The following is a 23,025-nucleotide window of genomic DNA, read 5'->3' as shown; positions in this document are numbered from 1 at the left end:
TGGTAGCAAGCATGATGTCCTCTTTGCTAAGCAGGGTCCACCCTGGTTGCATTTGAATGGGAGACTACTACATGTCAGCAGTGCACTGTAAGATATCCCAGGGTCACTCTGGGAAGAGCATCTTTATGCTTGCATACCCCATTCAAGACACAGAGCATTTGCAAGTACAGGGGAGTTGCAGCTCTTCAGCTGAAAGCTTGCTCGGCTGTGGGCCATAGCTCAGTGGAAGAGGATCTGCTTTGTCCGCAGAAGGTCCTGGGTTCAATTGCTGGCATCTCCAGGTAGAAGAAATGGAGCTATCGCTCAGTGGTGCAGCATCGGCTTTACTTGCAGAAGGTCCAAGTTCAGTCCCTGGCATCTCCAGATCGGGCTGAGAAAGACCCATCTAAAACCCTGCTGTAAGTCAGTGTCTTTATTGAGCTAGATGGACCAATGGTATGACTTGGTATAAGGTAATGGCACTTTCCTCTGTAATTTCTGTCTAAGGTAAAGTAAAGTACCTGTAAAATTGCGCTGTCGAGTTGGTGTTGGCTCCTGGCGACCACAGAGCTCTGTGGTTGTCTTTGGTAGAATACAGGAGGGGTTGACCATTGCCCCCACCCACGCAGTATGAGATGATGCCTTTCAGCATCTTCCTATATCGCTGCTACCCGATATAGGTGTTTTCCATAGTCTGGGAAACATACCAGGGATTTGAACCAGCAGCTAGGTAATTTTGGACCCTGGGAATAATGATCTTACGGGCTGGGGGATGGATTACAAAATAAGCATCCTTTCCATATATATACATTTCAGCACAAACCCTCAGGTCTGGGCCAGAGTGCATTTGTAAAATAAATAAATAAATAAATTGTTTATTCAGATGTAACAGTTCCACTTTCACTACATGTGAAGTACTCTATGGATAGATATCTCTTTCTGGCAGCTTTACTGCAGATGGGGAAAATTAATTAAAAATCACAGGACTGACCAGTTTCCTTGAAATACAAATACACAGAGTCCTGCCATCTTGGACTACATGTGTGTCCAATTTGAAGATTAAGCCCAGTCATTCTGGAAATGTAAAGGGTTGGGCAAGTTGCACTTTTATATGAAGGCAAAGGGCAGATTCCTTCACCTAGGGGTGGAATTATAGTCTGGGGTGGGTGAGGGTGGGGAACAAGCCACATATAGGACTTTGACTTTTTTGAAGTTTTTAAAAAAACCATTAAAAACCAACAGATTGACCGATTCACTTCAAAATCAATTCACAAAATCCTGCTAACCTATCCTACATCTGAACCCAGTTTCAGAACTCTAAGTCACGCCATTGCGGAAAAATAAAAGGAGATGAAAAGAGAGGTGACGTTTACCTGTTTTAAGCCGACTTTCCAGGAGGCTTATGAGATCACCCAGCATTCCATGTGTGCGTCCATCCCCACCTATCAACTTCGCAAAGCCTGGACCAATATGAACCAAAATGGGTGCAGTTATAGGAACATATAGGATCACCTCAATGGCGTCGTTTGTGATGATATCATCCACCCCGATTCAAGATGCCGGACATGTAAACCTTTGAGGCACAAATGAGCTAACTTGTGAACTACCTGATTTGAACCAAATTTACTACAGCTGTTGGGACACATAGGGACACCTCAATGGCATAGTTGGTGATGATGCTTGCTCCCACCACATCAGCTCTCAATCAATGCACCATATCTGGATTGCGGCCCTGCTGACACCTGATGCTATGAACTCTTCCCTTTCCATTGCAGTTCCTAGAATCAGCCTGTTAGGCAGGACTATTGTTCAGGTATTTGTCAAAGCTCTTCTATTCAAGGTTATTTCTTCCCTTCGCTAATGGGGCTCATTGTCGCAGCATATGAGCACCTTCCAACAGTGCGCTAAACAATCTGACTAACATCTGTACGTGCCTCTCATACATCCTCGCAAGAAGATGTACCCTGCGTGCAGAGTACATCTTGATAGAGGCTCTTTGGGAGCATGTGGTGTTTGCATGTGATTTTGTCTTAGCAAAGCCAGATTTCCCCCCCCCCCAAGTGTGCTTTGCCCAAAGGAGTGGAAATAGCTGAAGATGGCAAAGTCTTTGAGGCACTCTTTGTTGCAAAACCAGCCCAAATTCTGACCAATATAGAAACAGCAGCCTCAGCTAATTTCTGATGTGTGGTACACATGCCCAGGAATGCTGCCGTTCTCCAGTTCCATCTTTCACTGGATTATTTGTTTATTTATTTATTTATTTATTTTATTTCTATACCACCCTTCCAAAAATGGCTCAGGACGGTTTACACAGAGAAATAACAAACAAATAAGATGGCTCCCTGTCCCCAAAGGGCTCACATTCTAAAAAGAAACACAAGATAGACACCAGCAACAGTCACTGGAGGTACTGTGCTGGGGGTGGATAAGGCCAGTTACTCTCCCCCTGCTCAATAAAGAGAATCACCACGGTAAAAGGTGCCTCTTTGCCCAGTTAGCAGGGGTCTAACTGGGGATTGTGCCTGGAAAACAGTTTACTGGAACTGAGATGCCAGAGCGCCCATTCCTTTTTGTTTGTTTTTAAGTTTGTAGGTTCCTAGTCCTTATGGTTGGGAAAAGTTCTAGTGCTCAGGATAGAACCTCAGTTATTGCTTGGTCTGTAGTCATATTCCTAGATCCATGTTCTTCACTGTAAGGCCCGTGGGCCAGTGGCAGCCCCCATGAACCCCCTAAGTGAAACCTCCTAATTGTCTATTGGGCCTGCGTGAATATTTGGGCCAAAGCGGAATACTCTGTAAAGTCCTCTCACTAATCAGACCTAGGCAGGCCTTGTAAGCTTGACGTAGGCAGTGGTTCCCAACCAGGGTTCCTCCAGATGTTGCTGGACTACAACTCCCATCATCCCCAGCTACAATTTATTGTGGCTGGGGATGCTGGGAGAGTTGTAGTTCAGCAACATCTGGAGGAACCCTGGTTGGGAACCACTGTCTTAGGGTCTCTGCATGTCATAATCCAGCCCTAAAGGTAAAGTTGTGCCCTCGAATCAGTGTCGACTCCTGGCGCCCACAGAGCCCTGTGGTTGTCTTTGGTAGAATACAGGAGGGGTTTGCCATTGCCTCCTCCCCGCAGGATGAGAGGATGCCTTTCAGTATCTTCTTGTATTGCTGCTGCCCAATATAGGTGTTTCCCATAGTCTGGGAAACATACCAGCAGGGATTCAAACCAGCAACCTCTTGCTCCCTAGGCAAGTCGTTTCCTTGCTGCGGCGTTAGGTGGCTGATCCAGCCCTAGCTAGGTTGAACTGGGACAGTTGCTCTCCCTGCCTCCTGCTAAATATAAAGAGAGCCACCACTTTAAAAGACGCCTCTTTAAAGGATGCCTCTTTGACCAGTTCCATTACCCCTCTGCATAGTGCCTCTGAATCAGGAACTTCCCTTCTTTGCTAACAGCTATTGACAATCCTATCCTCTGTGAATCTGCTTAATCCTTTCTCTTAAGAGGCATCAAAGCTCACAGCTATGCACCACTTCTTCTGGCAGCAAATGCCATAAATTATGCACTGCGTGAAGCAATGTGTCCATTTGTTTGTCTGGGACCTCTGGCCAACCAATCAATTTCCCTGAATGACCCCAAGTTTTTTGGTTGAGAGAAGGAGGGAATGATGGATCTCTCTTTGCTCCCATTATACCATAGAGGCGGTCCTTAGGGCGAGGCAAGCAGGCCGACCATCCCAGGCCCCACTCTTTCAACCCCCATTAAAATGAACTGGAAGGGGGCTCTGCCCTAGAGGTGCACCTAGGTAATTTTGGAGCCTGGACCTAAAGGCCTTTGGAGGCTCCCCCTACACCCGCTGCAAGTTAAGCCTCACCCCCCTACATCAGGCCTGCTCATTTCCAGCCCTCTTGCAGATGTTGCCCTACAACTCCCATAATCCTTGGCTATTGACCACTGTGGCTGGGGATTATGGAAGTTGTAGTCCAAAAACACCTGGCGGGGCCAATGTAGAGCAGGCCTGCCCTCACACATACACCATGGCACATGCAATATTTTTAACACGTGGGTTCTGGAGGGCACAAACAGCAACTGAACTCACAAGAAAGTGAGAATATCAACGAGGTATATTTGTGCAAAGATGCAGGAGCAGAAACATTTCAACACACAACTGAACATATTCCCATCCCACATATTTCTTTCCCCACTCCCCCCTCTGTACCTAAAGCAGAGGTCACACTCGGCTGGCTGGTGGCGGCGTACCCAGGACAGTCTGGAGAGGATTTGGGGGCCCCAGTGGGTGTGGAGGCCGTGGACCCTGGCCCAGAAGTCCAGAGATAAGAGCACCTCTGCCCTGCAGGGACTGATTTGCCGCATGACCCCAGCAGGGCACTCTCAAGACAACCCAGCACACCATTCCTAGTATCCGAAATCACTTCCAAAGCGAAAGGACAAAAATAGAACCTGAAGGCTGGGAGAGATCAAAAGGCCATCACCTCTTCGCCACCTTCTGAAGCCAGAAAGGATCATCTTCTCATCCACAAAAACTGCCACCCACAGGTACACTGAGTGACGGAGGGCTTCTTTTCCTCCTTCCTCCCAGAAATTATCCCTATTGTGTCACCCACGCCCGACACATCACCTTCCATCCTTCCCCACAATGCACTCCTTTGCCTAGCAATCTGCTTTTAACCTCAGAAAGTGGTGAGAGCAGCTTTGATAGCTTTGTTTTTTAGATGACAGATAATGTAAAACAGGATGGAGTGGGAAAGCTGGCAAAAAAACAACAACCCCACAACCCAACAACTTTAAAGAGCCCACTGAGCCTCCATGCCTACAGAGCCAGCTCTGTTCTTCCTCCTGGCCGTGCCTGACTCTGTCTTCTTCTGCCCCGTGGTGCATCTTTCCTAGTGAAAAAGATGCACATAAAATAAATGACACACGATTAAAATCAGGAACGGCAGCTGCTGGGCTCATCTGCTTTGATAATCTAGAATCACATGGTTTGCATGCACTTTATTATCTGCTATCCATTTGCAGCAGGCAGGGCTGGCCTATGGTTTTTGGAGCCCCTGTAGAAAGCTACATAGGAAACTGCCTTATACCGAGTTAGACCATTGGTCCATCTAGTTCAGAATTGTCTACACAGATTGGCAGTGGCTTCTCCACGGAAGAGAGCTGGTCTTGTGGTAGCAAGCATGACTTGTCCCCTCTGCTAAGCAGGGTCTGTCCTGGCTGCATATGAATGAGAGACTTGATGTGTGAGTACTGTAAGGTAGACTCCTTAAGGGATGGAGCCACTCTGGGAAGAGCATCTAAGTTCCAAGTTCCCTCCCTGGCAGCATCTTCAAGATAGGGCTGAGAGAGATTCCTGCTTGCAACCTTGGAGAAGCTGCTGCCAGCTGTGTAGACGGTATTGAGCTAGATGGACCAATGGTCTGACTCAGTATATGGCAGCTTCCTCTGTTCCTATGTAAGGTTTCAGGCAGGAGTCTCTCTCAGCCCTATCGGGGAGGGAACTTGGGACCTTCTGTATACAAGCATGCAGATGCTCTTCCCAGAGCGGCCCCATCCCCTAAAGGAAATATATTTCAGTGCTCACATGTAGTCTCCCATTCCAATGTAAACCAGGGAGGACCCTGCTTAGCAAAGGGGACAATTCATGCTTGTTACCACAAGGCCTTGGAAATGATATTTAGATGTCGTGACGTGTCTACACCTACAAAGATTAGAATAGTTTGGACAATGGTTTTCCCCGTGACACACTGTGGATGTGAAAGCTGAATTTTGAAGAAGCAAGACAGAAAAAGCACTGACACTTTTGAACTTTGGTGCTGGAAAAGACTTTTGAGGATACCATGGACAGCCAGGAAAACAAACAAATGGATCATAGAGCAAATCAATCCAGAATCTTCACTCAAGGCACAAATGACCAGGCTCAAACTATCATACTTTGGACACATTATGCGAAGACCCAGCTCCCTTGAGAAGTCCATAACGCTGCGGAAAGTTGAAGGAAAGAGAAGAAGAGAACAGCCAGCAGCAAAGTGGATGGACTCGATTACGACAGCAATGAAGGCACCACTGAGAGACCCGAAAGGCCAAGTTGAAGACCGATCATCCTGGAGAGAATCCATCTATGTGGTCACTAAGAGGTGACACCAACTTGATGGCACTTAATCAATCAATCATCAATCACCACAAGACCAGCTCTCCTCCCATTTGACTTCAATGCTCCTCCAGCTGGGAAGTGCAGCACGCTAGCTTTAACTTGAGCCATGCAGGCTGTTCATTCGCAAGGTTGAATGCACAGCCTACATGGATGACTAGTGAATTACTAGCCCATGCTGGTTTGAGGATACAGTGGGAGAGATTAGGGTGGCAAAACTCTGACACTGCAGAGATGAAAAAGATGCTGCTGTCAATTTGGAAATCCTGACTGAGACCATTTCTTTTTGGAAGTGAATGCTGAGGTGGTCAGTTCACCTTCAAGAGAGGGTTATGACGAATGCTTCTTATAAGACCAGCTGTTGGCTGAGGGCTGAGGTGCTGTGAGCAAAGAAGTGTGTGCATTTTGGGGTGCAGAATGCACAGGTCTTTTGGAGATCATCTTACATTCTGACACCACTGGGCAGTACTTCAGGGGTGCAATACAAGAGGGAGAGAAAGAATAATTGCTACATTCTGGCACTGTTTATGTCCCCCGCAAGAACTGCTGCCCTAGACGACTGCCTAGGTCTGCCTAGTGGATGGGCCGGCCCTGAACAGACTGTTCAAGGCAGCTCAGAGCATTAAAACCCAACCATAGCAAGTTAGCCACTACACCATACCAGTTGGCTGGCCAGTGTAGGAAATGGAGCGCTTGACAACTGGATGAACCTTTGGGTTGCATCCAGCAAAGCAATTTGTATGCAGGCAATCTTGGGATTGATGCACTACCATTGCAACTTTGAGAGCGGCTAGGGGTTTCAGGCACTGAGCTATGGAACATTTCAGAAGTGTCAGCCCTAAACCTTTGCAAGCAGTTTGCAAGCTTTCGGGGGGGGGGCTCAGGACTCTTCCAGCTGTGGAGTTCTGTATATCTCTGGGGGGTCTTTCCCCCGGTGCCATTTTTGTTTTGGCTGTTCCTGTCTGCCATTTCCGTCACCTGCCCAGCTGGAGACAGCCCGAAAGAAGTGAGGCTATCTGCCAGGCCTCGTCACAGGTTGAACGAGATCTCTTTTTATCCAGGGGGATGAAGAGGGGGAGATGATTGGAACAGGTAACCCTGACCCCATTCAGCAAGAGATGAAGAGAGCAGCTCTTAATGTTCTCTTAAATTTAATGCTATAGAACTGTTGTATCCTACATATACTGTTTGTGTATACAATTCAATGAGTTAATCAATGCTTTGACAACTCAAGTAGTTGGTCCCAATAATATATTATAAATATGAAGATGGAAAGAAAACAGTAATCATCTTCTATTTTTCTATTTCTTTCATTTCCCTCTCATCTATTTCTACAATGCTGTTCCTTATTAAACTTCCATATTCCCAACTGCACAAAAAGCTAGTTCCGATGGCACAAAGGTTTTTCCCCCACTGCACAAAACATGTCAAGAATAAACCCTGGGGATTTACCAGGGACAAGAAGAACTAAGAAATAACAACAGTCCCTGGCACATAGGGATAGTCAAAGCATATGGGATGAAACACACAACAGTTCTTGCATTTGTGCAGGCATCATCAAGTAGGGTTGCCAACCTTTCAACTGGACTTTGCAGCTGTGCCTTTAACAAGACAAGGGGGAGCATCTTGATTTGTAGGCATAAGCAGGTGAAGCTGCTAACATGGAGATAATAAGGTAATATTATCTTAGATGATAAGCAAGATGATTGGATCCTTCCTGCAGATTGAGCAACCGTTCGAGGCACAGCTATAAGGGATAATTTAAAAGTTGGCAACCCCGTCAAAGCAGTAGACTGGGCCAAGATATCTGGGCATTCTTCCTCCCTTGATGCAGTTTAAAAGCTGTGTTTGGCTAGCATCTAATAAAGTCATATCTGATCTATCTGTGGAGAGGAGTGTATCTTCTCTTTCCTTCAATCGGAAATGAAAAAGATAATGCTTAGGCAATGAAACTGGAGTCTCGGGAAACCAGGATAAAAAGCAGAGTTGTCTTCTAAGCTAGGAGCTCAACTCCAGAGACCTGGCAAGAAGGAAAATGGGCACAGATACCAAGAGAGGAAGAACCCTGGGAAAAGAGACAGAGTGCTTTGCCACGGAGGACTACCAGTACCCTCCCTGGAGAATATCAAGCAGAAGCACCAAAAAGGGTCTCTCCTTCTGCATTCCAATCAGGGCTGGAACTCTTATTTCTATTTTAGGAGTGCCACTTTCCCCTGGTACAGTTCTGTGCCATTAGCAGCTTTGCGACAGGCAGCTGTTCAACCAGTGCTGCTCCCCAGCATGGAGAAGCAGGAGTATTTATTGGGTGTACCCATTCGCCTCCTATCAGCATATGCTCCCAGGGTGGCATACAGGAGGAGAACTGGTCTAGGGAGGAGAGCTGGTCTTGTGGTAGCAAGCATGTCTTGTCCCCTTAGCTAAGTAGGGTCCACCCTGGTTGCATATGAATGGGAGACTTGATGTGGGAGCCGCCCTGGGAAGAGCATCTAGGTTCCAAGTTCCCTCCCTGGCAGCATCTCCAAGATAGGGCTGAGAGCAATTCTTACCTGCAACCTTGGAGAAGCTGCTGCCAGTCTGGGTAGACAATACTGATCTAGAAGGACCAATGGTCTGACTCAGTATGTAGCAGCTTCCTATGTTCCTAATTAAAAGAACAAAACCAACAACCGTCCCCTGAAACAGACCACGTTTCTCTACTTCATAGTATGGCTGGCCCTGGTTGGCACCTTTTCTTCCCTATACAAGCATTTGACAGTTCTACCAACCCCCTCGGCCTCCCACCCCTCAATCCCACTGGATCTGTCTATTCTTCCGTTTAAGCCAGTGATCTTTGTTGTTTTTCAAGCTGGGGCCACTTTGGCAAAACAACAACAACAACAACAAAACTTGTCAATGTGAGAGCCATTTTCCACTGTGCTGACCTCTGCAAAGTACCGCTGCACATTTCTCAGTGCTGGGGGGGCCCTTTAAGAGAGAGGGAGCCCTCTCTGAAGGAGGAAAATTCCCAGGAAGGCCTACACTTCCCAGCCACTGAGCAACGGTCCCCTCCCCTCAGTCCTATCCATGTTTAAGGTAAAGTTGTGCCTTCGAGTCAATATCGATCCGGGCGACCATAGAGCCCTATGGTTGTCTTTGGTAGAATACAGGAGGGATTGACCATTGCCTCCTCCCATGCAGTATGAGAGGATGCCTTTCAGCATCTTCCTATATCCCTGCTGCCTGATATAGGTGTTTCCCCACAGTCTAGGAAACATACTAGTGGGGATTCGAACCAACAACCTCTTGCTCCCTAGGCAAGCTACTTCCCCGCTGCACCATCCACGTTTACTCAGAAGCAATCCTCCCAGAGTTCAAAGGGACCCACTCCCAAGCAGCCATGCATAGGTTTGCAGTCTTAGTAAGTGTAGTTGCACAGGCAGTGTGGCATATATTATGTTCAGGTGTCACAGCTGTCATGTTCCTCATTGAATCATTAATTACGCAGGAGGAAGACAGTCAAGAGCACCTCGAATTATCCTATCCGACTGTTTTCATGCATTGAATCAGTCATGCTTCTTATTCAACCTTAAATAACTGCAGGAAGACAGGTGGTGGTATCTAGAAAATTACTTGATAGAAGGGCTTGGCGATAAAGACCACCTGTGTGATTGAGAAGGCACTCCCGACTGCAGATTTATTTCAGTCACAATGCCGTGGTGATTTTCTTCAACTCCGACACAGCTCTGGGGACATTCCTTCATCCACAACAAGCCTTATGGTGCATACATATGTGCTCACGGACCCAGACCGATGTAAGAGAACAAATTTGGACTGGTTTTAAATTAGATTAACTGCCATTTCTTCCCCCGCAAAGAACCCTGGGGAATCACAGTTTTGAGAAGACACCAAAGCCCTATTCAGATGTTACATTGTACTTGTGTACAAGTGGCTGTACACATGTACATAGTAATGTGTGCATGACCGTACATTTCAAAAGTGAATCTGGATACAAGGCCCACAAATACAAGGTACTCACTGGAAATGTACTACTGTTGGTGCATTGGACAGAATGGGCCCATTCTCAGAAATATATGCCTTTGGATAGGGCGGTATAGAAGTGTAATAAAAGAAATATGAGTGAGGGCTGGAGGGAAAGCACTTTCCGTCCTTGTGCCTTCCAGATGACCAGAGCCTCTTATGGGCTCTGCAGCTCACACACCCACACGAACGTCGCAGTGGCGTTCTCCGTTGTTAAAAGTGGGAGCTGGGGCCTTCATATATACTACAATGCATTGCGGGAGCAGCAGAGAGGCCGCCCTCAGTACTGCAGCAGCTTTCCTCTCCCTGGCCCCACAAGCCATGGAACTCTATGGTAAACATGGCCACTGACTGCCAGGGAGCAGTTTAAAACCACACGGCAGCGCAGATGACCAAAAAAAGAAGGTAGGATGGTTTCTGTTTTCCTCCTACCTCTCTTTAAACCTGGGTAGCAGACCTGGGCTACCCAGGGTTCAGGGATGTAAAGCCTGCCGGTTCCCCAGATGACCACAGATTCCTGGGTTAACCCTGTCCTACCCAGAAATCTCTGATCATGAGAACCGGCTCAACATGTGAATGTACGCAGTTCAGTATGTGAGTACAGACTGTATTTGTAATGTAAACCGCCCTGAGACTTTTGGAAGGGCGGTATAAAAGTTTTAATAATCAAAATAATAATAATAAATAATAAATATGTACTGAATATAATGTGCGAATAGGGCTTGAGAATGCTGTCATTGGCAAATCAGGCAGGGGTGTGTGTGTGTGTGTGTGTGTGTGTGTAAAGAAAGAGTATTAGGGCAGTTTTGAAGGGAGAGCATCAGAGATAGAGAAGCAGAGACAGATAAACATCAGCTGAAGGGGCAGAGAGTTGGTCTGGTGGTGGTAGCACCCCTGAATTGTCCCTTTTGCTAAGCAGGGTTGAGCATGGTTTACATTTGGATGGGTGATTACATGTGAGCTGTGTCTGCTGTAAGATACTCCCTTTAGGGAGGGGGTGGGGCCATAACTCAGTGGTAGAAGATCTGCTCTGCATGCAGAAGTTCCCCAGTTCAATCCCTGGCATCTCCAGGTAAGGCTGGGAGAGAATCCTGCCTGAAACCTTGGAGAAACTCTGACAGCTAGTGTTGACAATACTGAGCTGGATGGACTGAGGGTCTGACTCAGTATAAGGCAGCTTCTTGTGTTCCTATGTGACTGTAGCCAGAGATCTCTTTTTTGGAGATGGGGCTGTAGCTCAGTGGTAGAGCACCTGCTTCGCATGCAGAAGGTCCCCGGTTCAATCCCTGGCAGCATCTCCAGGTAAGGTATGGTGGGCCACTGTGCGAAACAGGCTGCTGGACTAGATGGGCCTTGGGCCTGATCCAGCAGGGCTGTTCTTATGTTCTTAAGGCTGGGAAAGACTCCTGTCTGAAACCCTGGAGAGCTGCTGCCAACTCTCGTTGACAATACTGACTGAGCCGGATGGGTCTGACTGAGTCTAAGCCAGCCTCATATGTTACCTTCAAGCTCCAAGGAACTGCCCAGGAGTGATGAACCCTGTAGCCAGAGAAGCATCCCATGGGCTAACTCCGAGCCAGGGATTCAGACTGAAGCCACAGCATGTCCTCAGGCACAAACATCTATCCCAGTGACTGGCAACCGATTAAAGTGTCAACATTTTCCATACAGCAAGAAATGTTCTCAGTGATGTACTTGTCTAACTCAGACAATTAGATCATTTGAACAAACCTATTTTCGGTTCCCATTGAGATGCCAGCTACAAAAATCAGCTGCTTTTAGTGGGAACGCCGGGGGGGGGGGAGCATTAGCGCACCCCCATGTACCAGCGTTCAGCATCAAGCAAAACACATCATAATAACTTCTGCTGCTGCAGGATGTGGGCAGAGCCGCGTGGGAAATTAAGGACACCAATAACAGTGCAATCCCATTTTCTCGGAAGTTTAACTTTGCTGCATTAGTTCACTGCCGGCAGGGGAGAACCAACTCAGTACTGAGAGACTGTGTGGTGTAGTGGTTAGAGTGCTGGACTGGGAGTGGGTTTGAATCTCCCACTCAACTAACAGTCATCAAGAAGAATCGGGTTCTGATAATCGATATTGCAATCCCAGGGGATAGACGAGTCAGCGAAAAACAACTGGAGAAAATAACAATACAAGGACCTTCAGATTGAAATTGAGCGGCTCTGGAAAAAGAAAACAATAGTGGTGCCAATAGTTGTGGGTGCCCTTGGTGCAGTACCAAAAGAACTTGAACACCATCTTGACACCTTGGGCATCGACAAAATCACAACACATCAACTACAGAAGGCCACACTACTCTGGGACAGCATGAATACTACGACGCTATCTTTAATTTTTCTTTAGTTATTCTAGACCCTTGGAAGGGGCCCGATAATTAAAGTACCAAATCCAGTCAATAACATCTGGTAGACTGTGTGTAAATAGATAATAATAATACACCAGATATAACTGTAGTCAAGAAGAAAGAAAAACAAGTTAAAATAATCGACATAGCAATACCAGGGGATGGCAGAATAGAAGAAAAAGAAATAGAAAAAAATCACCAAATACAAAGATCTACCAATTGAAATTGAAAGGCTGTGGCAGAAGAAGACCCAAATAATCCCAGTGGTCATTGGCGCCCTGGGTGCAGTTCCAAAAGACCTTGAAGAGCACCTCAACACCAGAGGGGCCACAGAAATCACCACCAGCCAATTAGAAAAAGCAACTTTACAGGGAACAGCCTATATTCTGCGACGATATCTATAATAACAACAAGAACAATATTGATAATAAAATTCAGCCATCCCAGGTCCTTGGGAAGGACTTGATGTCTGGATAAAACAAACCAGTCAATAACACCTGTCTGTGTAAACAAGAAATAATAATACATACCATACTATAATCATAATAGTGACCTACTACAATAATAGTAAAGATAAAGTGTGCCATCAAGTCAGTTTCAACTCCTGGTGCCCACAGAGCCCTGTGGTTTTCTAGTAGGTCACTATTATTATCTCCATTCAGCAGATGAGGGGCTGGGGGAAAAACAGGTCTCCTAAATAGTAACTCCCTAGATGGCACTGGGGGGGAAAGACCCCTTGTAAGCCATTGATCACTCTTCCTCACCTCCTTGTAGCCTGTGCTATTCTGACAGTTCACCAAACCCACTGACTCTGATAGGGATTTATGATTACAGCCCTGTCTGTGTGGTTGGATTTAATGCTGTGGAACTAGGCTTTCAAGGAGTGGGAGATTGCATTTGGGAGTCAGGCATTCCAAGTAATGAGGTGCCCGGAACTGGTAATAAATAAAATAGCCAAGTTCCTTTTAGAATGAAAAGGCGGGGGCCAGGGGAATGTTTAATGACATGGATCGCTGGCGGTGAGCTTGTGAATGCAAAACGAAGGGCGTGATGGAGGTCATTTTATTCTATTTTCTGTTTAAGGAGAAAAAATTAGAAACGGTGGCTACAGATGCATCTCATTATTAGGATGTACAAGCAGAACCTGCAACAAAATGTTGGATTCCCTCTAAGGTCCACTTCCAGGATACAGGTTAAAGCACACCAATTCTACCAGGAGAGCTGGTCTCGAGTCGGTGCCGACTCCTGGCAGCCACATAGCCATGTGCTTTTATTTGGTAGAATACAGGAGGGGTTAACCATTGCCTCCTCCCACGCAGTGTGAGATGATGCCTTTCAACACCTTCCTGTATCGCTGCTGCCCAATATAGGTGTTTCCCATAGTCTGGGAAACATACCAGCGGCGATTCGAACCAGCAACCTCTTGCTCGCTAGGCAAGTCATTTCCCCACTGTGCCATTAGGTGACTGGTCTTATGGTAGTGAGCATGATTTGTCTCCTTTGCTAAGCAGGGTCCACTCTGGTTTGCATTTGGATGGGAGACTACATGTTAGCACTGTAAGATATTACCCTCAGGGGATGGGGCCAAAGCTTAGTGGAAGAGTATCTGCATGTTTGTGTGCAGAAGCTCCCAGTTTCACTCCCTGGCAGCCCAAGGAAGAGATGGGAGACCTCCTGCATGTAACCTTGGAGAGCTGCTGCCAGTCAGTGTAGACAGTAGTGATCTAGATGGACCAATGGTCTGACTCGGAAAAAGGCAGCTTCCTATGTTTACCCATAGGGAAGAGTCAATATGTTAAAAGTAGGCTCCATTAGTTTTTTACATCCATATCCTGATCTTCCTTCAAGGAGCCCAGAGCAGTGTGCCTGGTTATGCTTATTCTCACAACAACCCTGAGAGGCAGGTTAGGCTGGGAGAGAAATGGCCCAGAGTCACCCAGTGCTGAATGGGGACTTGAACTCGTGAATGGACTGTGGAGGAGTAAAAGCATAACTTCTAAAGACCCTCTGTTCCAGTTCTTAATATTTTAGCTGGGCTGTCACTCAGTTAGACACATCTTAGTCAATCAGATGAGTTTTAATGAATTAACTAATTCAATCTGCATATGTTTGCATTTGATTAAAACACTTTTGAAGGGGGAAGAAAAACATCCTTTTAGATGGTGCATGATATCAGAAGTGCCATCTCAGAAGAGGTATTCCTTTCTGTGGGAGTGTGAAGAGAGGAGAGCTGGTCTTGTGGTAGCAAGCATGACTTGTTCCCTTAGCTAAGCAGGGTCTGCCCTGGTTGCATTTGAATGGGAGACCAATGAGCACTGTAAGATATTCCCCTCAGGGGATGGAGCCGCTCTGGGAAGAACAGATGGCTTCAAGTCTCCTCCCTGAGTGGCTTCTCCAAGATAGGGCTGAGAGAGATTCTTGCCTGCAACCTTGGAGAAGCCGCTGCCTGTCAGTGTAGACTATACTGAACTAGATAGACCAATGGTCTGACTCAACATATGGCAGCTTCTTATGTTCCTATCCTATGTTCCTATGAAGAGGGCATGCCTCCTAAGACAGAGCCGCATGTGCAGTTTCTAATAAGTATTTCAATTAAAAATAATTATTCATAGGGGACTTGGTTTTATATGTGGTCAGATTGTTTAAAAAAAAACAAAACCCACAAAAATTCAGCTTCATTTCCCCCCCAGCAGAACTTGGATCAATGATTGGGTGATCTGATATACAGCTTGATCCAGTGCCGGCATTGTTGGCTATACAATTAATAGACCCACAAAGAGCTTATGAAAATTTATCAAATTTGGACTAACAGTAGCAAAGATGGAAATTGCATTCCACTGGAAAAGTGAAGTGCTTCAAGACATTCACTCTCGTACGTTTGGAAATCAGCATTAATGGACAAATTAACACAACAGTCACATATCTCTTCTGGGATTTTTCATTCTGACATTTTCATTATTTTACTTTCTTTATGTCAAACCTTACATCACTTTAATACTACACTGGTTCCCACCATTCAGTTATACAAATCATCACCAAGATGTCTATAATCACCAAGATGTCTTTCATATAACAAACAGTCTGTATACATTCTGGAAAAACCATCCTTATAATACGATAATTCTGTCTTGTGTATAAACAGTTTTGTTTTCCTGTCATTGAGCTTATAAATCTTATTTATTTCACAAAATGCCAAACATGAATTTTAAAAAATGAATCTTTTAAAAATCGCCCCATTCATTGACCTTTTTGATCAATTACAAAAAGCTTCAATAGTATTCTAACTGAATCATGGTTGTAGCCCTGATTTTAGCATCCGCAAATGCAATTGAAGTTACATTCAGTTACAGGAGAAAATATTTTGCCTCTTAATCTCTTTGCCTATAAAAACAGAAAACATCAGCTACCTCAAAGCCTGTATGAACGCAGAGCTAGGGACATAGGAAGCTGCCTTCTACTGAGTCAGACCATTGGTAGTCTAGCTCAGTATTGTCTACACAGATTGGCAGCAGCTTCTCCAAGGTTGCAGGCAGGAGTCTCTCTCAGCCCTACTTGCAGAGGCCAGGGAGGGAACCTCGGTCTTCTGCACGCAGAGCAGATGCTCTTCCCAGAGTGGCCCCATCCCCTAAGGGGAATATCTTACAGTGCTCACACATGTCATCTCCCATTCAAATGCAAACCAGGGTGGACCCTGCTTAGCAAAGGGGACAAGCCATGCTTTGCTATCACAAGACCAGCTCTCCTCGCAGCTCCACACCAAGGGACATTTCTGCCACCCTCTCTTTCGGAGTCCTGGGCTCATGCGGCTGTACTTCAAACTTTCTCAAGGTCGGGAGCATAGCAACAAATCCATTCCCAAATCCAACGTGTCAGCTGCATCTCTTTGGCTGTCACTCATAGGCGATCTTATTTTGCAGAGCTGCATAATGTCACATTCCTACAGCAACAAATTGTATGCTCAGAGGTGGTTCATTCGGGGAAGGCAACATCTGTGCGAGGCCCCGGGACAAGTGGAAAGAAATTCGTCACGTGGACCATAAGACCTGGGTTGCCTCCCATGAAGGGCAGGCGGGCAGGCAGTCTCTCGTGGAGCACCACTCGCTTTCCTGTCCTGGAGGACACAGAGGACAGGCATGCTGGGTAAGGGAGGAGGAAGAGAACCAGTTCTGTAGCACATACAAGCCAAGCAGTTCCTGTATAACGATTATTTGTAGGAGCTCTACAAAGCAGGGTGCCCAGTCACCCTTAAGTGGTGCAGCGGGGAAATGCTGGACTAACAAGCAGAAGGTTGCCGGTTCAAATCCCCGCTGCTACTATGTTGGGCAGCAGCAATACAGGAAGATGCTGAAAGGCATCATCTCATGCTGTGCGGGAGATGGCAATGGTCAGCCCCTCCTGTATTCTACCAAAGACAACCACAGGGCTCTGTGGACGCCAGGAGTCAAAATCAACTCAACACTACACTTGACCTTTACCTTACAAAGCAGGGTATACCACCTAATGGTGCAGCGGGGAAACGACTTGCCGGTTCGAATCCCCGCTGGTATGTTCTCCAGACCATGGGAAACACCTATATCAGGTAGCAGCAAGGTGCTGAAAGGCATCATCGCAGACTGCACGGGAAGAGGCAATGGTAAACCCCTGCTGTATTCTACCAAAGACAACCACAGGGCTCTGTGGTCGCCAGGAGTCGGAATCAACTTGACGGCACACTTTTCCTTTAGGCTCTTTGAACATTCAAGTGGGCTTGAGGCTGTACTTTAAGGACAGGGCAGGATTTGGACTCCCTTGAAATGCAGTCTTTAATATGCACCCCTCACCTTTCAAGCCGCTGCACTGCCAGGAATATTCACACAAAGGTGAGTGTCAAGGATGGATGTGCAGATCAGAGTGTGCCAGTAAATTCTCAGAGCTTACTGCACTCATGGGCTCATTTTGCATATCCAGGCAGTGATTTCAAGAGACATTTGTACTCTGTCTAAACATTTATTTGCATACCAGGAAAGGGGGGGGACACCCTCTTTAATCACTTCAGCGAATGGTTAGATCATAGGTACCAGCTGGCCTCTTCACCCTTGAAGAGGTCATCAGAAATCAGCTCACTTAATTTTGGATGGCTCGACAACTGTTCAAAGCACTGTTCTCTACCCTGGGGTTGTACAGGTTTGTTTGCTTTCTAGCAGCGACATCCTGTTTCTCCGAATAAAATAGGCATTTGTGATGTTTTGCTACAATCCCTTCATTCTTTCCTTTCAAAATCTGTCCCAATTTTTTAAAAAGACATTGATGCCAATGGAAGCATCTCTATGCTGGCCTTGGGCCGAAATAAACAAATACATACAACGGAAGCATCTCTTTCCAGGAAAATAGCATCTGCAGGGTTCCCCGATCTGAATTAGGACCATGGAAGAAGCCATGGGGTAAAACACCCCGCTCTCCACTGTTTTTTAATCCTGACCCCCCTGAGGCTATTTAGATTGTTTTAAACAGGTAATTCTGCTTCAAGCATCTACATTACGTAGCATGTAGTTTGGTGCCAAACTAATCATCAGACAAAGTTATGGAGAAGAGGTCGTGATAGAGCCCTGCTAGATCAAACAAAAAGCCACCGAATAGCTCAGTGGGGATGTAACTTGCATAGGGTGCAAGAGGTTGCTAGTTCAAATCCCTGCTAGTATGTTTCCCAGACTTACTGCATGTGTCATGGGAGTGTGTGTGTTTGTGTGTGTAGGGGGATTATGTGTAACTTGGGGTGGGGGGGCTCCCAGGGTCTCTAGGTCCAGGCTCCAAAGCTACCTAGGATCAGGTGCACCTCTGCCTCTAGATGTTGCTGGACTGCAACACCCATAACCCCTTGCCACGATGGCATTTGATGATGGGCCTTGCAGTCCAACACCTGGGGACCCAAGTTTAAGAACCCCTGAAATACGGAATGAGACAGGCTTTAAGGTATCCTGGCCCCAGATTGTTTAGGGTTAAAGCCAGGAAGGAAATGGTGAGCAATGGAGTCGGAAGAACATTGGAGCGATCTATTCTACACAGCGAGTTCCATTCGGGAGTGACTGCAGCACTTAATGAAGCTTCCTAGCTGTCTTCAAGGGCAGCCCCATGTACAGTGCATGAGAGACATCCAGCCAATCAACTACTGTGTTTTGTGAAGGAGAAACCTACAAAAGATGGGATGATGCCAAGGGGGGTCGGATTGCCTGCCTGTTAGATTAAGTTAACATTTGGAGGGGGGGTAGGGGAAGAAATGTTAGCCACACTATTTTAGAAGACTTAATTTCAAATAACCTTTCCAAGGAGAACTCAGTGTAATTTGTCTTTGTTCCTGCGAACACATCATCAGCTTAATTTGGGGATTCATCTGCACGTTTTGCGCTCACAGCAAGGAAAGTAAGTACGTTCTGAGCACAAAAATTATCATATACTAAAAGGGGGGAAATCACACATACAGTGTTAAAGGCTGGAACTGGCTCTTAATATGAATATGGAGGACTAAAAATAAGGAATGTGGCATTAAAACAGCGTCAAACGCCTTTGGTGTCCGTCTCAATCAGACCCACAGATGCTTGACCCCCATGCTTGACCCCTAACGTGCTTTGGATGCTTGTCACAACATCAAGCCGTTATAGACATTTTTACTCATTTTTACAGAGAATTTCATTTCTCCATTTGGGTGTAGGAAGCTGCATCCTGACACATTCCTTTTAGAAATCTGCTGCCCTTAAAAGAACATAGGAAGCTGCTGGATACTGAATCAGACCATTGGTCTGCCTAGCTCAGTACTCCACTGACTGGCAGCAGCAACCCCAGCTTTCAGGCAGGAGCCTTTTCCAGCAGAGCCCGGGATTGAACCTGGGACTTTCCACATAAAAAGAAAACTGCGGGTACCACTGAGCCACAGCCCTATCTCTAAATCAAGCCTGCTCAACTTTGCCCCTGCCCAGCTGTTTTTGGACTCTAACTCCCACAATCCCCAGCTACAGTGGCCAATAGCCAGGGATTATGGGAGTTGTAGGCCAACATCTGCAGGAGAGCCAAAGTTGAGTAGGCATGCAAATAGTCAGACCAATCGTTTATCAAGCTTAATATTGCCTACTCTGATTGGCTCCCCAAGGTTCCCAATAGGGGTCCTCCCCATCCCTACCTGGAGATTTATTTATTTATTGTTAAATGTATATACTGATCAATCAATCGATTGATTATATACCGTCTTTCATTAAAACAATCCCAAGGCAGTTTACACAAAAATTAAAAACAAGACTATAAACAATGACACAATTGAAATATTAAGCTAAAATATAAAACAAATCTAATTAAAAATATTTAAAATATAAGCATAAAAACTGTACAAAATACAAAGAAGCAGCAGTAGAAACAGTCATATAAAAGCCTGGGCAAAAAGCCAATATTTAACATGCTTTCTAAAAACTGTGATGGAGACCGAGGAGCAAATAGTCATCGGGAGAGCATTCCAGAGTCTGGGGGCAGCAACAGAGAAAGCCCTGTCCCACGTGTATGACAACCAAGCCCCCTTCACTGTCGGCACCCAGAGCAGAGCCCCCTTAGATGACCTCGTCAAGCAGGCAGCAACCCTTGGGAGCAGGCGGTCCCTCAGGTATCCCGGGCCCAAACCATTAATGGCTTTAAAGGTCAAACCAGCACCTTGAATTGGACCTAGAAACAAACGGGTAGCCAGTGTAGCTCTTTTTAAATGGGTGTGATGTGATCCTACCAGCCAGTTCCAGATAAAACCCTAGCTCCTGCATTTTGCATTACCTGCAGTTTCCGGATATTCTTCAAGGGCAGCTATGGACCAAAAGGTGCTGGAGAGTCAAAACTGTGCAGCATATTCACACCAATGTTGAATTAGTTTGAAAGTCAATGAGAACATCCTTGTTGAAATGGCATATATAAAATGTTCATTAACGTGTCAGAACTAACACTATCCTCCTTGTATAATAAGCAGAGTCAAAAGACTGGTGTGTTTGAAATACAAATATATGCAGCCCAGGCCTTTAATCATCTTGGGAGGAGACCTGGTCTTGTGGTAGCAAGTATGAATGGTCCGCTTTGCTAAGCTGGGTCTGCCCAGGTTTGCAACTGAATGAGAGATTCCATGTGTGAGCACTGCGAGATATTCCGCTTGGGGGATAGGGCTGCTCTGGGAAGAGCAGAGGTGCACCTAGGTAATTTTGGAGCCTGGACCTAAAGTCCCCCACCCCACCCCACTGCAAGTTAAGCAGCATTTTTTAACATGTATGTTCTCGAAGGCACAAACCACACCACACAGGGCATACTAAAGAGGATTTGGGGGCCCCCAGGGGGCATGGAGGCCATGGACTTCGGCCCAAAAGTCCAGGGGTAAGAGCACCTCTGGGGAAGAGCACCTGTATGCTTGCATGTAGAAGGTTCCAAGTTTCCTCCCTGACGTCTCCAGATAGGGCCTCCTGCCTGCAACCCTGAAGTTGCTGCCAGTCTGTGTGGACAATATTGAGCTAGATGGACCACTGGTCTGACTCAGTATAAGGCAGCTTCCTATGAGGTAGAGGGCACAACCCAGTCTTCACTGAACACCCTGGAAAAGAAAGCTTTGGGGAGTCTGCTGGAAGCTATTTGCTCTGTGCCCCAGTGCTGTCTCACGGGATAACATTATGGGCATCTTGCTGGCGGGTCTACATTGTGCAAGATGAGACTTTTACTTGTTCCTACAAGCGGCTACCGAAAATGCTCTGAGAAGCCAAAGGCAGATGCCAACAGCTGAGAGTTGCAGTCTACAGGATGGTAGAGAAGAGCACTTTCTCCACGGCCATCTTGAAACCGCCAAGGCCCTTTATATGCCCCTCAATGCAATTCCCAGTCCACAATCTGCAGGCATGGAACAACGGTGGAAAAGGCCAAGTGCCTCGAAATGCGAGACACACGGAAAGCAACTTACCTTCCCGAGGCTGCAAGTCCAAACTGCAGCGCCACCTAGTGGCTCAAAGGAACAATATATAGCTGGGTTTTTAAAGCAATTTCTCCTCTTCTCCGGCTAATTCAGGGTGCCCACACAGCCCCAACACATTACTCCGAGTTTGACTTATTCCCCTGTACACCTTGCCATTTGTTTTGATCTAAATAGGGCAAAATATTTATACCCGAGTAAGAGGTCAGCGCAGTCTGATATCCACAACCAGGCAGGTATGTTTCAGAGCTGTTGTGTTAAACCTTTAGCAGGAGCATACTGTGTACTCACAGATTTATCGAGGCACTCTTACCAGGGGTGCCTGTGTGCACTTGCTTCGTCCTGTTGAAGCAGAGGACAGTTGCTCCTATTAAAACCAAACTTCCCCTGCTCCACAGATGAAGTGACAGTTATAGTTATTACGAATCCCCCTAGGTCCAGAAGGGAGGCGGTACTGGAACAGGCCGAGAAGAGATTTTCTGCTTCATGTGCAAGCATCTTTCCCGCCCCCCAGACCTATTATCTGTAGGCAGACTCATCATTTCACCAAAAAAAAAAAAATCATGGAAGAACCATGGAAGACATTATGAAGTGTATTTAAGTGCTTTAAGATTTTGTTTTCTCTAGCATTTTCAGTGCTCTAATTCTCAGGGGAGTTCAGATCTGGATCTTAATGCACTCCAAGTAGTTTATTTTTGCTTAGTAGTTAGCATCACAATTCTCGACTGAAGCCATTCTTGGCTAATTCCCTCCACTTCCAACACTCTCCTCCCGATCCACCGCTCCAGGCACATATCTTGCTCCCCAGCCTCTCCAATACTTGACATCATAAACAGCCTTGACCTTCCTTCACTGCCCACTCTAATAAACCACGCAGTCCCCTCTCTAGTGCCCCATTCATGTAAAGATGAATCCCATTCCCAGCCAGAACTTCACTTTAAATCGATTTATTCCTGATAATGAGTTTGGGTGCCGTTTTGTTTTTGGACGTGTAGACTTGGGGTAGTTTATTGACCTTCCTAAAGGAAGGCTATAATTTAAAACTAATGAAAGACTAAAGTTCAAGTGCTACTTGAATTTTTTCATTCATAACGTCTAACAAGATTGGATTCCATTTCCTAGCAGTGTCAAAACTGACAGGCTGACACAATATAACCAGGAGGAGGAAAACTCAAATTCAGTTCCTACTGACCTTGTGTGAAATCGTACAATTTGGATTACTGAAAATTAAATTGTTTTGCTCACCACTTTGACAAGAGGAATTTCTTCACTTCTCTTGGTTCAGAGGAGAATACTATAAAAGCACGATATTCTAACTTGGGACTCGAGATGCTGTTAGACTACAACTCCCTTTATTCCCTGCCACAGTGGCCACACGCCATTTATATTCCATTCACTTACATCCCAGTCTTCATCCAAAGGGGCAGTCTGCCTTACAGACAGCTCCTCGTCCAGGCAGATCTACACAGCTTCAGCAGTAGAATAGCACTGTATACTTTCATCATGTTCTCTAAATATGAGCAAGCTGATTTGAAAAAAGACCACAGAAGAC

The 23,025-nt window shown here is 46.1% G+C and overlaps 1 protein-coding gene and 1 non-coding gene across 2 annotated transcripts in view; one reads left to right on the top strand and one right to left on the bottom strand.

Annotated features, from left to right (window-relative positions):
• Window positions 1–20,383, bottom strand: part of HTR1D (5-hydroxytryptamine receptor 1D) — a 65,432-nt gene extending 45,049 nt beyond the window's left edge. Inside the window, exon 1 of the mRNA XM_053266698.1 lies at window positions 20,306–20,383. The gene's annotated coding sequence lies outside the window, so the exon portion shown is untranslated. The remainder of the gene's footprint in view (window positions 1–20,305) is intronic.
• Window positions 11,383–11,454, top strand: TRNAA-CGC (transfer RNA alanine (anticodon CGC)). The gene has a single exon. It is a non-coding gene; the product is annotated as a tRNA-Ala (tRNA).
• Window positions 20,384–23,025: the final 2,642 nt, after the last annotated feature.

Source organism: Hemicordylus capensis, chromosome 7 (assembly GCF_027244095.1).
Source record: "Hemicordylus capensis ecotype Gifberg chromosome 7, rHemCap1.1.pri, whole genome shotgun sequence".
NCBI lineage: Eukaryota > Metazoa > Chordata > Lepidosauria > Squamata > Cordylidae > Hemicordylus > Hemicordylus capensis.
This window is presented reverse-complemented; position numbering and strand designations above follow the sequence as displayed.